At 45.3% G+C, this 14,333-nt stretch overlaps 1 pseudogene; it reads left to right on the forward strand.

Annotated features, from left to right (window-relative positions):
* Nucleotides 1–573: 573 nt before the first annotated feature.
* LOC123408838 lies at nucleotides 574–2,766 on the forward strand (annotated as a pseudogene).
* The last annotated feature ends 11,567 nt before the right edge of the window (nucleotides 2,767–14,333 follow it).

The raw sequence follows: 14,333 nt of genomic DNA on the forward strand, positions 1-14,333 counted from the left end.
CTGTCTGTCGTGATGGTTCGACCACGACAGATCCCCCTCGCTAGCACTGTCACCGCTAGCAGTTCCATCGATTTTTTCCATCCCTTCAAAAACCAATCTCTACTATTAAAGGGGGATCTGCTGTCTGTCGTGCTGGTTCGACCACGACAGATCCCCCTTGCTAGCACTGTCACCGCTAGCAGTTCCACCGATTTTTCCATCCCTTCAAAAACCAATCGATTTAATATAGAAAAAAATCGGTTCACAGAGAAAACCCTCTACCTCCCCACCTCGAACAACCCACGCACCACCCGAAAACGCACCTCCCTCGTAACCTCCTCCTCCTGCGATCCAAAAATATCGGGAGGAAAACAAAGCCCACGCACGCACCAAGCCCACACACGTCTCGTCCCGCAGACCCCCACCCACGTCTCCCATCCACACACCGCCCAAATCAGTCGGCGATCCGTTTATCGCCTCGTCGGTCGCCGCTGCCCAACTCCCTTCAGACCGTTTCCCCCTCCACCGCCACACCTTGTCCCTCACCCTTTGGGATGAGGCGGTGCAGGAGGGTGGTGTTCATGGGCAGGCGGCATGGGATGTGGAAGTCGAAAGCTGAGAGGGGTCTGGGCGTGGGTGCGGGTGTGGACGAGGGGGACTGAGGTAGGACGCCACGACGAAGGCGGCCATGTTGGCGAGCCCGACCATTCGTGCCTCGCGGCCGTGCAAGGTGAGGAAGAGGAACATATCTGATCTTAGAGGGCAGGCCATCCAGGAGGAGGAGGTGGCGCCGATCTCAATGATGGCACACCAGTAGATAGGTTGGAGGAGGAAGACCAAAGACTTTGATGCACCGATCGCCTTGGGCAACGATTGCTATCCTGCCTAGAACCTGGATCACCTTTACTTATGCTTCCTCCTCTCACCATGTCATCGACCTGTGAGCGACCTTTCTTCCCTCCCTCGTGGTGTGATCTATGTTCTCTCTCTTTTATTGCGGGGTGTGTGATCTATGTTCTCTGGTTTGAAATTGTGTTGATCTGGTCTGATATAATTTTATTGTGGGACACAGGGATCAGGCTTGAAACAGGAGAATCACATGAGGAGAAGCATACCATTTCAATACTTGGTCCCGTATAATTTCTAACAACCTGATCTTCAAGTCAACCATGGTGTTCACAAGGTATATAATATCTGATATAACTAAGTCCCGGTGTGAAACTGTATCTCATCAGAATACTGTCTGGTTGTTCCAGCATTACGAGTTACTTCCTACGCAAATTATCTACTAATTTTCCTTTTGATGTTAGGGTAGTTATCTGATTGTTGTTACTTTTTATTTTATCCAGTATACTTCTGTTCTTTCAGCAGATGCAATACAAAGCTTTTGTAATGACTAAATACATTTGTGTTTCCTTTTCCCAGAATTTTCTATTCTCATCGAAGGAGGAAAGCTCACCCTTGAAGGTCATAGACTTTGGTTTGTCTGACTTTGTAAAGCCAGGTTAGTCTAACATATTTCCATTCAGATTTTTGTTTAACATTTTGTTTTTACTGCATTAAAATGTGGCTGTATTGTGACACACCACAATTGTTACATCTTCAGATGAAAGACTCAATGACATTGTTGGAAGTGTGTATTATGTTGCTCCTGAGGTGCTTCATCGATCTTATGGCACTGAGGGAGATATGTGGAGCATTGGAGTAATTGCCTACATTTTGCTTTGTGGGAGCCGACCTTTCCGGGTACGCACAGAATCTGGAATATTTCGAGTTGTCCTTAAGGCAGAACCAAGGTTTGATGAGGCCCCATGGCCTATTCTCTCTGCTGAAGCCAAAGACTTCGTAAAAAGGTTGCTTAATAAGGATTACCACAAGAGGATGACTGCCTCACAAGCTCTCAGTAAGAACTATATTTTGTTTGGCACTACTGTACAGTAATGTCCTCCTTAGGAAGACTATCCTTCTGGAGAATGATCCTTAATTGTTTACTTGTGCAATGGTACCTGCAGGTCACCCATGGATCCGAGATACACAACAAGTGAAGATTCCTTTAGATATGATAATCTACAAGCTTATGAGAGCTTATATCAGTTCATCTTCATTGCGGAAGTCTGCTTTGAGGGTATACACTATGCACTTGAAACAGACTTAAGAAAACAAAGCGTATAGGATTCTATGCATATTATTTGTTGCAAATTTGTTCTTCAATATGCAATCCATAATTTATTTTATTTCCCACATTTTGTTTGCATTGAGTACTTGAGAGACCAAAGGTCGTTGTTATATAAATATATTAGTCTGTACAGTTAGTTTCATACCATTATGTTCTGAGGCCATGTCTTACGGATGTTCATTTATTTCGCAGGCCCTAGCTAAGACATAGACAACGAATCAACTGTTCTATCTGAAAGGGTAGTTTGAATTGCTGGGTCCAAATAAGAGTGGTTATATCTCCTTGCAAATTTTGAAATCGGTTAGTAATATTACATTCCTTACTCAGTCTAATTTACAGCATGCAGTTGCTGAAAATGGAAAATGGAACTTGCAGGCTTTGGTGAAGAATTCCACGGACGCAATGAATGATTCCAGGGTTATCGACTTTGTTAACACGATAAGCCTTCTCCAAATCTTGAGTTGTATGATTTTTTAGACTCGGACGCCCACTTACGTGCCAAGATGGTGTACCAGGTATGCACCCTTCAGTATAGAAAGTTGGATTTCGAAGAGTTTGCGGCCTCTGCCATCGGCGCATATCAGATGGAAGCCCTGGAGACCTGGGAATAGCATGCTCGGTGCGCATATGAGCTGTTCAACAGTGAGGGTGGTTCAAGGTTCTTTCCCTTATTGTTCATTCTTCCTGCAGTTTTTGGGTGATGTATGATTTCTTCCTTCTAAAAGATGTATGGTAATGCGCGAGCTTAACCTCAAACTAATTATACAGACTTGCTTTGATTTGCTAGATGTACATGCTTCAGTTGTAGGAGACACATGCCTTCTATGTTCTTCTCATTGTTTTTCTGCTGTCAATTCACAATTTACATAGTTTACATTCCACAATATCTTCTCCTTCCATTGCCATATGCATATATGGTTATAACTCTTGTATAATTACAGAGTGCGTTCGTTGGTTGGGACCAACCACGGACCGGCTACCTCTAGCTTGTGCTCCACCATGCTTGCCCTTGGTAGGTTGGTGTGCACAGGTTGGTTTCTAACAAATGCATGCGACTATACAGGTAAAGATTACAGATTGTTGAAGTTTTTTTTACTGATTGGATGACAAGCCGAGACTGGCATGTTGCAACTTCTGTGTTGGATGTTGTGTGTGGGTTAATGGGTGGCTGAAGGTTCTTCCCTTATTTTTTAGTCTTCCTGCAGTAAATTATATGTTGATCCTGAGGTGCTTTCGAAGATCAGGTTGACTTGAAACAGTAACTGGTTCAATACTTGGTCCAAAAATTTCACACTATGACTTTGTAAATAAATGATATGGCATTCGGTGTGCACTTAGATTATTTCTCACATGTCTCTGGTTAAAAATCCATTTGGTGGGCAAGCATGTACTAATGGAACTCTCTTTAGTTTCTATATATCCTTATCCGATATCGGTAAGAATTCATGCATTTTTTGTTTTCATCTTTGAAAACCAGTATGTTTATGGCTTTATGCAACGCTCACTTTGATCACATAATGGCAATATGTTCATCTCAAGAAAATCACAGGGAGTCCAAAATCCAAATACTTGAAAAACATACACCTACATATGAACCTTACCAATCTGTAAAAATATCGAATGACAAATAAGAGCTAGCTTATCATTTCATAGTGAAACTATATGGAATAAAATAGTGTAATGACACTAAAGCTAGAAGAGAGGTTGTCTTACCTGGGTAAGATAAATAAGATGTGTGTCGAGAAAATTTTGAACCAACGAAAGAAGAGATGAAGCTGATGGAACAAATACAACTAATGCAACATTGTTATTTTGTTCCATGGCAACGCACGGACATTTAGCTAGTCTTGCTAATGGCCTCATAGTGCTTTTCAAAAGTTTTGCGCCTTGAAATGATGTTTTCCTTTGTGATGGTCACGTTACACTTCTCATGTACATTGGTTATGACAACAACATAGACATGGGACTTCCTTCCATTTTGGGCATGATCACCATTGTTGTGATGCTTAACCGGGGCCTCCAATAGTGCATTGTCCATTTTGTCGGTCCATGCGAGGTAAGTCCTACCAAATTTCTTCAGACCATTGTCACCTCCTTCGGCCATAGCCCTATAAGTAAGCATACATGCACATAATATACAAACACAAGGACAACATAAGATGCACGTTCAGCCATATATATATATATATATATATATATATATATATATATATATATATATATATATATATGATGCATGTACAAAATACACAAAAGGCACCATTAGCAAGCTATGCTATCACACAAGCGTCAACATGATCAAGTAGCTAGCACAAAAGGGAACACCCATCATCTAGTTCAGCCACACATCCCACTCCAACTCTAGTTCAACATGCATCACGATGTACTCCGCAAACATGTCATTAGTTAGTTGGTCCCTAAAGTTGGTCCATGTAGTGCTCACTTGAAAACTTCTAATTAAGTTAGCATCATCTAAAGGCTCATCTTGAGAACTGGCTAGTTCCCTATCCACTTCTTGCAGCAGCAAATCATCCATGACATGATGCCTATCCCTTGCAAAGTTGTGTAACACACAAAAGCATTAATAATTCGAACCTGCAATAATATTCGTTCCAAGTAATTATTTTCCTTCCATTTTACATCATATTCAGCAACATATGGACTCAGCGTACCTGGTCCTTTATGTCAAAGAAAGACTGAGAACGTAGGAAATCCCACTTTTTTCCACAACCCAAAAGTTCTCTCGACTACATTTCTAGCACGTGAATGACGCAGATTATACAACTCTTTTAGAGTTTGGGGTTGTTGCTGACTTGGCACCCACTCTTTCAAGTGATACCGAGTCGATCTGCATGGAGCAAGAAATCCATGACCATTGCTGTAACCAGCATCAACTAAATAATATTTCTTTAAGTGCATCTAGTGCCCTTAGTGATTTTGGTGGTTTGAATACTTATAGGTTAAGTAACTAATGTGTTTATGAGTGTACACATGCTCTATAAGTCGCTGAGGAGTTTGAATTATACGATGAATATTGACCCCTAAAAATGTATATCTTCGGCTGAAGAAATTGGTCTTATGCTGAAGACTTTGATCGCGAAGAAATTGCGATGAAATTGATATTCCTCATGAAGATATTGAAGATGAGGAATTTTGTGTGTCCTGAAGAAAATCAATCCGAAGACTTTGAAGCGTGAAGATTTATTCTTTCTGTTTCATTTTCTTCATTCTTGAGTCATAGGAACACTGTATTGTTAAGGGGGGTCGAGGTAACACTACGGAATGAATTTCCTCATGATGCTCAACCCAAGCCTAATCCTGCAAAAGCCTCAAGTGAGGAATATGAGAGACATGAGGACTCTCACAGTTGAGAGTCCCGACCGTTGCCGTAATTCGGGCCACCTCACCGATCTTATCCACACCAACGGTCATAATATTTAAGGGCATTTATGTCAAATCATGTCGGGATGCTCCCAGGCTATAAATAGCCGCCCCCACAACCATTAGCTAGTTGGCTGCTCCGTGAGAAACTGACACTTGTCATTTAGAGCAACCCAAATTCATCAGAGTCTTCTAGAGTAGATCATCAGTGAGGAAATACCCCAAACACCAAACCACAAACCTAAAACCAAGTGATTGAGCATCACTGAAGAAATTGTTCTTGTCTGGAATTGAAGCCTTTTACCTTTGAGGACCGTGCATCCTCCAGACGGTTAGGCGTCATGGTCTAGAGCAATCCAGCAATCAATTGTGGATCGCCGGGTGACCGAGTTTGTGAGGGTTTGGAAGTCTGCCCTGAAGACTTACCACGAGTGTTGGGCGAGGACTGCGTGTCCTTAGCTCAACACTACACGAATCAGCTTCTTTGCCGTCTGGCATCACAGACGACAAAGACAAAATCCCGGATGGCAAAGACAAAACAGCAGACGGCAAAGATTCTCACGGCCGACAAAATTTCTGCGTCAGCCTACGACGGCATAGGACCTTCTTTGCCGTCTGCCCCCCCCAAGCGGACGACAATGCTCTTTGCCGTCAACTTTCCTTAGGAGCAGTCGGCAAAGTGCTCGAGACGGCAACCGACAGGCGTTGCCTCCGTTAGGGGTTAACGGAGGCTTTGCCGTCTGCCTCCCCCTCCATCTTTGTCGTCTGCCTCCCCCTCCCCTCCCCCCCTCCATCTTTGCCGTCTGCCTCCCCCTCCATCTTTGCCGTCTGCCTACTCCCCCCCTCCACTCTTTGTCATCTGCCTACTCCCCCTGCCCACAGGCGGCTCTCCCACTCGATCCGATTGAGTGTGGTGTGCGCAGCGCGGCGGCGGACGGGTTGTACGCACGGAATGACGGTGGGGACGGATCCAAGCGAGCAACAGTGGCGACTTGCAAGGCGTCGGGGTTCTCGAGGCAGCGCCATGGTTACTCGGGCGTGCTCCTAAAAGAAAATGAGCGAGAGCGAGAGAGAGAGAGAGAGAGAGAGAGAGAGAGAGAACTGGGAGGAAGGGGAGAAACGAGGGGAGGCACGGCATGATGTTGTGCTCTGGTTGCTCTGGTGAACATAAAGAAACACAAACCATCAACTGGAAACAACTAAAACTAGCAACGGAGATGGATCTTACTAGGCAAGAACTTCTTTTCTTCTCAAAAGGAAAATGGAATAGAACCTGGAAATGTTGGATTCATGTCTGCATAGACTAATCCCACAAATCAAATGACAGCACATAAAAAAAGGCTAGGGAAAGTGAGTGAGTAAATTCGTCAAATGCAGGGAGCCCTTTGTTTTCTCTTTTCTAAAGGCAGGGCTAGGCAGCAGCTTGATCAAAAGGGACTGACCTCCTTATTATAGCTCACTTGTGTATTACTCATAATTCATAATACTTTGGTATAAAAACCACGGTATTAAAACCCAGGGTATATTGGTATACGTTCCCTAAGGGTGATTGAGTATGGTTAAACTATAATTTTACTAAAAGTTCCTTGGGCTTAATCCATCAATGGAAAAATTGTCTATTGACCACTACACTTTTTTTCATAGTGGCAAAGAGAGGAAAGGAGGGTCGGAGGACTTACAAGGAGCTCCGGCGGCGGGTCGCGGGGAGGAGGGAGGAGGGAGGACGAGCTCCGGCAGTGGTGCAGGGAGAGAGTCGAGGGCGGTGGTGGAGCAGGGGAATGGAGAGGAGGGGGCGGTGGTGGAGCAGGGGCACTATGGTGGAGGAGGGGGTCGCAGGGAGGAGGAGGGGCGAGCTCCGGCGGCGGGTCGCGGGGAGGAGGGAGGAGGGAGGACGAGCTCCGGCGGCGGTGCAGGGAGAGAGTCACGGGCTATGGTGAGCCGTTACGGGGGGGAGAGAGGGGGTGGGGTGGGGGTTGACGACGTTAGGTCCAGTGGGCGCTTTGCCGTCTGCCCCCAACGGCAAAGGGGTAACAGGCTGACGGCAAAAAGGTGGACCGTTATGGGTTAGAGGGTGGTGTGGGGTGGGTTCTTTGCCGTCAGCTGGCAGATGGCAAGGAGGCAGCAGATGGCAAAGACACTCTTTGCCATCAGCCTGCTCTTTGCCGTCAGGTTTTGGGTAGCTGATGGCAAAGAGTGTCTTTGCCATCACGCAGCAGACGACAAAGAAGCAGCAGATGGCAAATTCTCTGATTCCAGTAGTGCAAGGAGAATACGGTAGGGACTATGTGTCCCGGGACTGTGTGTCCTTTGGTTTCAATACCAAGCCGCTCCAAACCACACGTACGACTGTCACAACAGTTGGAACTAGCTCATCAACAACTGTCTTCACTGTGATACGGGTTCTATTTCTTCAACTCTTTCAATTCCTCATTATTGTATGTTGAAGAATTTCGTTGTCTCTGTTTGAAGAATTTGCTGAAGATTCTCTCTGAATTTCGTCAACCCAAATTCTTCACATCTGTTAATCCTCACCTGCTTACTCTGTGCCTGCGTACTGTGCAAACTGTTTTCATAATCCTCACCGAGAAAACTGCTGTTGTAGTACTTGCACTTCTGATCCTTTGCTGTTGTAATGACTAAGATGCGGTCCTTTCCGATTTGGGGAACGAGGCTCCGAATTGGAAAGAAGCGCATCTAAGCGTTTCGCAAACATGGTAACATAGCACATACATAATAATAGAGGAATGACAATAAGGGATTCAACTGTCATCTCATAAATATATCAGAGTTACATCACGCATCCAAATAAGGTAGTTCCGCTACGGACTAAAAGATGAGAAATGACTATGGTACCCTGCTGCTTGCCCACGATCACGACCATGCCTCAGTCGTTTGGATAGTTCACGTATAGGCGGTCGTTCTCCTCGTCGTACTGCCACGCCAGCTGCGTGTCGTCGGGATCACCTGTCTCGGGGGTACTTGAACTTGTTGGTGTTGTGAAGGAATCTGTGAGCCACGGGGACTCAACAATCTATGACCTCGGTGCCAAAACTAGTCAAGTTATTAGGTTGGAAAGGTGGAGTATTTAGGTTGCAGCATCCTAAGCTTTATATGGTGCCTAACTTACGTAGAACATGTATTGAAGGTGGTCTATACTAGCGGTCGATGACTAACTGATCACTAAGTGATCCTGAACACCTACTTACGTCAATCATAACCCCACCGTGTTCCCGATCGAAGAGAGATCTTCAAAGGGGACAGTCACGGTTACGCACACAGTAGGAAATTTTATTAGCTTATGTTTAAGTTGTCTATTACCGGATGTTAACAAATATTCCAAGTTGCCACATAACCACGGGCACGGCTTTCCGAAAGATTAACCCTGCAGGGGTGCTCCAACTAGTCCATCACAAACGTACATGGGCCGCAAAGTAATCCTCTATCACGAATCTCGTGATCTCGTTGGATTCCTTAGAGGAAAACCTCAACTCTGGGGAGAACCAAAGCTTCACCGGGATTCCTATACGCAAGATATATCGCTAAGGTAAGACAAGACTACCAGGACCTCCCGCCGTGTCGGCGACCCTGATAAGAGCCGCGTATCTCAGTCTCAGGACACGCCGGATGAGCACAGCGTATAGTGGCCTGATAGACATCTCCCGAGTTGCCCCGGGTTGGCCCCGCACACGACTCTAGTTTGGACCAACACTCATGAGGAGCACTGGCCCGGGTTGTTGATCAAAGATCCTCGGGGTGATCATTCCCTATGCAGATTATTATTAAGTGATTAGCAAATTAACACCAATGTTGGGTCCTGCCGGACAAGTCTTAACACTACGTTATTTATCGAGGGGGTCCCCATAACAACCCCGAACGTGTTAGGAGCGAACAATATGGAATCAAACACCGGTAGCCGGTAACTATGACGGCAATAACGGAACAAAACACTTGGCAAAAAGGCTAGGCCTTCCGTTATTTACCAAGTATATAGGTGCATTAATTAAATAACAGATTTAGCATAATGATATCAAACTCATGTTATCACATGAGACAAATGCACCTGCAACTAGCAACGCTAACATTAGTAGCTGAGCAAAGCCTACTTAGCCATTCAAGATTTGCTAGGAAGGGATAAGTGTTTGGGTTTCATGGCAATTTAGGAGGCAATTATTTCAGTGGTAGGCAGCGAGCATATGACGGAAGAAACGTAATCTAGCATAACAAGTCTAGAGATGGAATCAAGGTCATATCATCTTGCTTGTGATATCCTCAGCTTGGAACTGCTCTTGTTCGTCCTGCACGTACTCTCCCGAATCCACGTACTCGTTCTCCGATCCCGGTGCTGCCCAACATAAAAATAACATCCAATGAACAACAACACCTCAAGATGCAACAAGCACATGATGCATGAGATGAATATGAACATGCATATCTATTTCTATCACTAGCACAGGCATGAGAAGGAAATGCAAGTTCCTGGACAGAAAGGCACTCTAAGATATCTTGACATGCATGAGAGTGACATGATCAGATGCGTCACGTGAAAACGATGCAAAACCATATAAAGAACATTATAAACGGAGCTACAGATCAACGGGAAACAACGAAATAAGAAATGAAGTGCTACGTGTCAAATACATCACAACACACTCCAATGGCATAACTCTGGTGTTTCCAGGTTGCCAAGACATAAAACAAACCAACATGGATGGGGTGGTGCAAAGAATATCACCACACCATCAACTATGCACTTACAAACATCAAAATACCAAAACTACACAATCTGCCATAAACAACATCATAACACTTTGAGAGCTACATGCAAAGCACCTACATCCACCCAAACATGACAAATAAGATATGTGGCAGAAGCTATCCAAGAGTACTACAAGCATAAGCAAAAAGATCACACAAAGGAGTTTCACACAGAAAGTTACACAACTGCTAACTAGGCCAAAAATATTAGATTTCACGGACTTGTGAAAATTCCAGATTCTCACTAGCTGTTTATGCTCTGAAGCATTTTGACAACACCCAAAACAATATCTATAGGACTCCAAATGGAATGAAAATTTACAGGGTGCTAGACAAACATAAAATCTACAACTTCCCAGTAGAAAGCTAAGGCTGAATCAAAACACATGGACGTGCACAAGCTCATCAACAGGAGAAGAAAATATAAACAGATTCTCAGACTTAGTGAAAATCTCACTAATCTGGAATTTCAACCACATGCCTACTTTGGATGGGCACAACTTGCACATATGGATTCCTAAGCATGAAACAAAACCAATATGTGGTAGAGGGGGTCACCCTCTACTACCACAACCAATAACCAAACTCTTGGGGACACCATATCGCATGGAACCAAGCTCCAAACATAGAACAAATCTAAAATATGTCATCTCCAGGAAAAGTTCCAATGGCAAAACTGACTTCACTAATGGATTCCTGGGATGATTTTACCCAAAATCATATATAAAACATATGCGCATGCATGGAACAAAAGAGCACAAACTAGAAAAGAAAATCTACATAGCATCACATATAGTGAATAGTGCATCATCACATGTGCTATACACTGGACTATATCTACACAAGCATATGCACTCTCACACAACATCAATGTGGCACATGAGGGGTAGACCTCATGCCCATGTGCCTTGGCACACCACCACACACTCACATGCATCACATCTAACATGCTCATGGGAAAAACATCCACACCATCCAAGAGAGTATGCACACACTCACATATGAACATGTGATGGTGCACACTTGCCTTAGTAGGTGGGGTGAACCTACACACACCCACAAAACTACACACTCACATATCTAACTCCAAAGCACCTACACACACAAGACACACACTTAGGCACTCACAACCATATAGCACTTACTCACACATACACATGTATGTGAGTCTTCTCACACACACATACACACCCACATCACCAAGTGCAACATGAACTCTTGTTCATGTGTGTGAGCTGCACACACACACATGCACCACAATGCACCACTTGGTTGTGTGCCATCACACACACACACACATACAACATCTAGACAGGAAGGCAAAATAACAAAGGAAGAACAACTACAATGCTACAAATAATGTGGGCAACTTAGATAACAAATCAGCAAAGGAAAAATAAAATAAAACAAAAAAGGGAGGTTCTGGGATCGAACCCATACCTACTGGATCCAGCACACAGCCCACAACCACTCTTCTACATGCCACTGCTCGACAGGAGAGAGGGCGCACACAGAGTCAGGTTCACCCTGTTGCTACTGTGCTAAATACCCACAAAAACAAAAGGGGCACTGAGGGAATCGAACCCACGACGTGCAACTGAGAACAACAATGCACTACCATTATGCTACGCATCGACTCTTGACAGAGAAGGGGCTCTGCTCTTTTGAGCAACCCCTTCGGGATCCACTGCTGACCCACGGTGGCCGGAACAGGGGAGCCACATCGCCGGCGACACAAGCTAAATCAGCCAACGGCTCGTCGATGGAAGGATGCCCTGGCACCCACGGTCCCATTCCTACACCTAACGTGCCTTGGGAAGGCCTACAACTATGGGACCACGCTGCGCGGCGGCTCCGGCGACAGGGAACAACACGGCGGCCAATCCACGGATCCTATGCTCGATCGAAAACAGGGAAGGGGGGGAGGAAGGCTCTGCTCACCCAACGGACGAAGAAGCCGATCTTGGTCGGAGAGGAAGCAGGGGAAGAAGAGGAGGAAGCCGCGTCGGGGAAGATCGTTGGAGCGGAGGGGTCGTCGCCGAAGCAGGGGAAGAGGAGGCGATGCCGTCGTCCTAGCTGTGGGAATGGTCTCCCTGGTGATCCCGCATGCTCGACGAAGTCTTGGAGAGGAAGCAGGGGCTCAGCATCAACGGTGATGAAATCCTTCACGGATCGGCCATGGCGGAAGCACCGATCCTCTTACCTGAGGTCGCCGACAGAGAGAGAGGGAGATGGGGAAGAAGTGGCGGCGGAGGAGGAGGAACCCTAGGCATTGACACGGACGCCAAGGGGGTTATATAGGGGAGAGTAGGGGAGAGGGACGCACCGCGGTCATGTGCGCGAGGGAGCTCCGGTGGAAAGCGAGAGGGGAAAAGGAATGGGACGCTGACAGTGGTCCCCAGGTGCCCTGCTGGAAAGAGGAAGAAGAGGGATGCGCCGAGGGTTTCTGCGCGAGAGAGAGGAGGGAGTGAGCCGGCCTATGGGAGGAAGCCCACAGGATGGCGCCAGATAGAGAAGAAAAAAAATCCCTGGCTTTTCTAATTTAAATAAAACAGGGAAAGAAAAAAAATAAGCCACAGGCCAAATTGTTGGCTCAAAAATAAAGATAAAAACACCCCTCGTCATAAGGAATTATGACCTATTTGAATAAAATGGAAAAGAAATATTTGGGGCAAATAAATATTTACAAAACAGCAATTGTTTGGATCTCTTTTGTAATTATTGCCCCCTTTAAAACACCTTTTCTAAGCAGCATATACACAACTCAAATTCACCACTAACATATGGTAAACCTTGGCATTTTAAAAGCAGAAAAGGATCAAGTGAAACTTGACCTTGAGATGAAATAGAGAGGGGGGAAGATGGTTTTGAAAACTATGCAAATCACAAGGTTATCTACTAGCATTAGCACTACTCCACTAACAACAGCTACCACATCACAAATCATGTCAACACAACACCACAAAGATCACCAAGCAAATAACACCATGGCATGAAATGGAATGGCATGGATGCATGCATCCAAATGAGAAATAAACAAGGGGAGCTCCACATGAAATCATAAGCATAGATAGCTCTCATGTCCATGACAAGTTGGACCCACAAGGGAAGGTTCCAAATATGGTAAGCTACACATTTGGGGCATTACAAACTCTCCTACACTACAAAAAGATCTCGCCCCGAGATCTATGCCGGAAAGAACTCCGGAAATTCAGAACGGAGGTGATCCTCGCGTTCCCAAGTAGCCTCTTTATTGGAATGGTGTGACCATTGCACTTTGAGAAATTTGACAGTCTTGTTGCGGGTCTTGCGCTCAGTCGCCTCGAGAACCGCAACTGGATGCTCATGATAAGATAGGTCAGGCTGAAGGTCGATGTCTTGAAGATGAACAATGCGCTTGGGGGTCTTGAAGCACCTCTGGAGCTAAGAGGCATGGAACACACCATGCACATGATAGTTCTTCTCCGCTGGCTTCAACTGCGTGGAGGTATAAGCAACCACTTTCTTCTCTTGCATCAGAACTGCACCAAGACCCTAGAGAGAAGCGTCGCAGAACACCTGGTAAGGCTTGGAATCATCCGGAGGAACCAAGACTGGAGTGGAGGTGAGTTTCTCTTTGAGTGTGTCGAAGGCCAACTGACACTCTCGAGACCAAGCATACTTCACACCTTTTTGAAGAAGACATGGGAGCGGCTTCGCAATCTTGGATAAGTTCTCAACGAACCTTCTGCAATAGCTTGCGAGCCCGAGAAAGCTTTGAAGCTGCTTCACATTCTGCGGGGGCTCCCATTCAACAATGGTGTAGTGCCCCAGATGTAATCCTTCCATATTTGGAACCTTATATACGTGGGTCCACCATGTCAATGCTATGAGAGAGCCCATGCTCATTATTTCATGTGATGTCACCTTATTATTTTCTCTTCCTTTGCATGCATGCATTCCATATCGTGCCATCTGTTCTTGTTGTTGCATTGTGTTCTTGTGATTTCATGTCTTGTCCTTGTGTTGTTGTGCATGTGATGTATAGATTGTGTGGGGTGTG

This window comes from Hordeum vulgare, chromosome 7H (genome assembly GCF_904849725.1).
Source record: "Hordeum vulgare subsp. vulgare chromosome 7H, MorexV3_pseudomolecules_assembly, whole genome shotgun sequence".
NCBI classification, from domain to species: Eukaryota; Viridiplantae; Streptophyta; class Magnoliopsida; order Poales; family Poaceae; genus Hordeum; species Hordeum vulgare.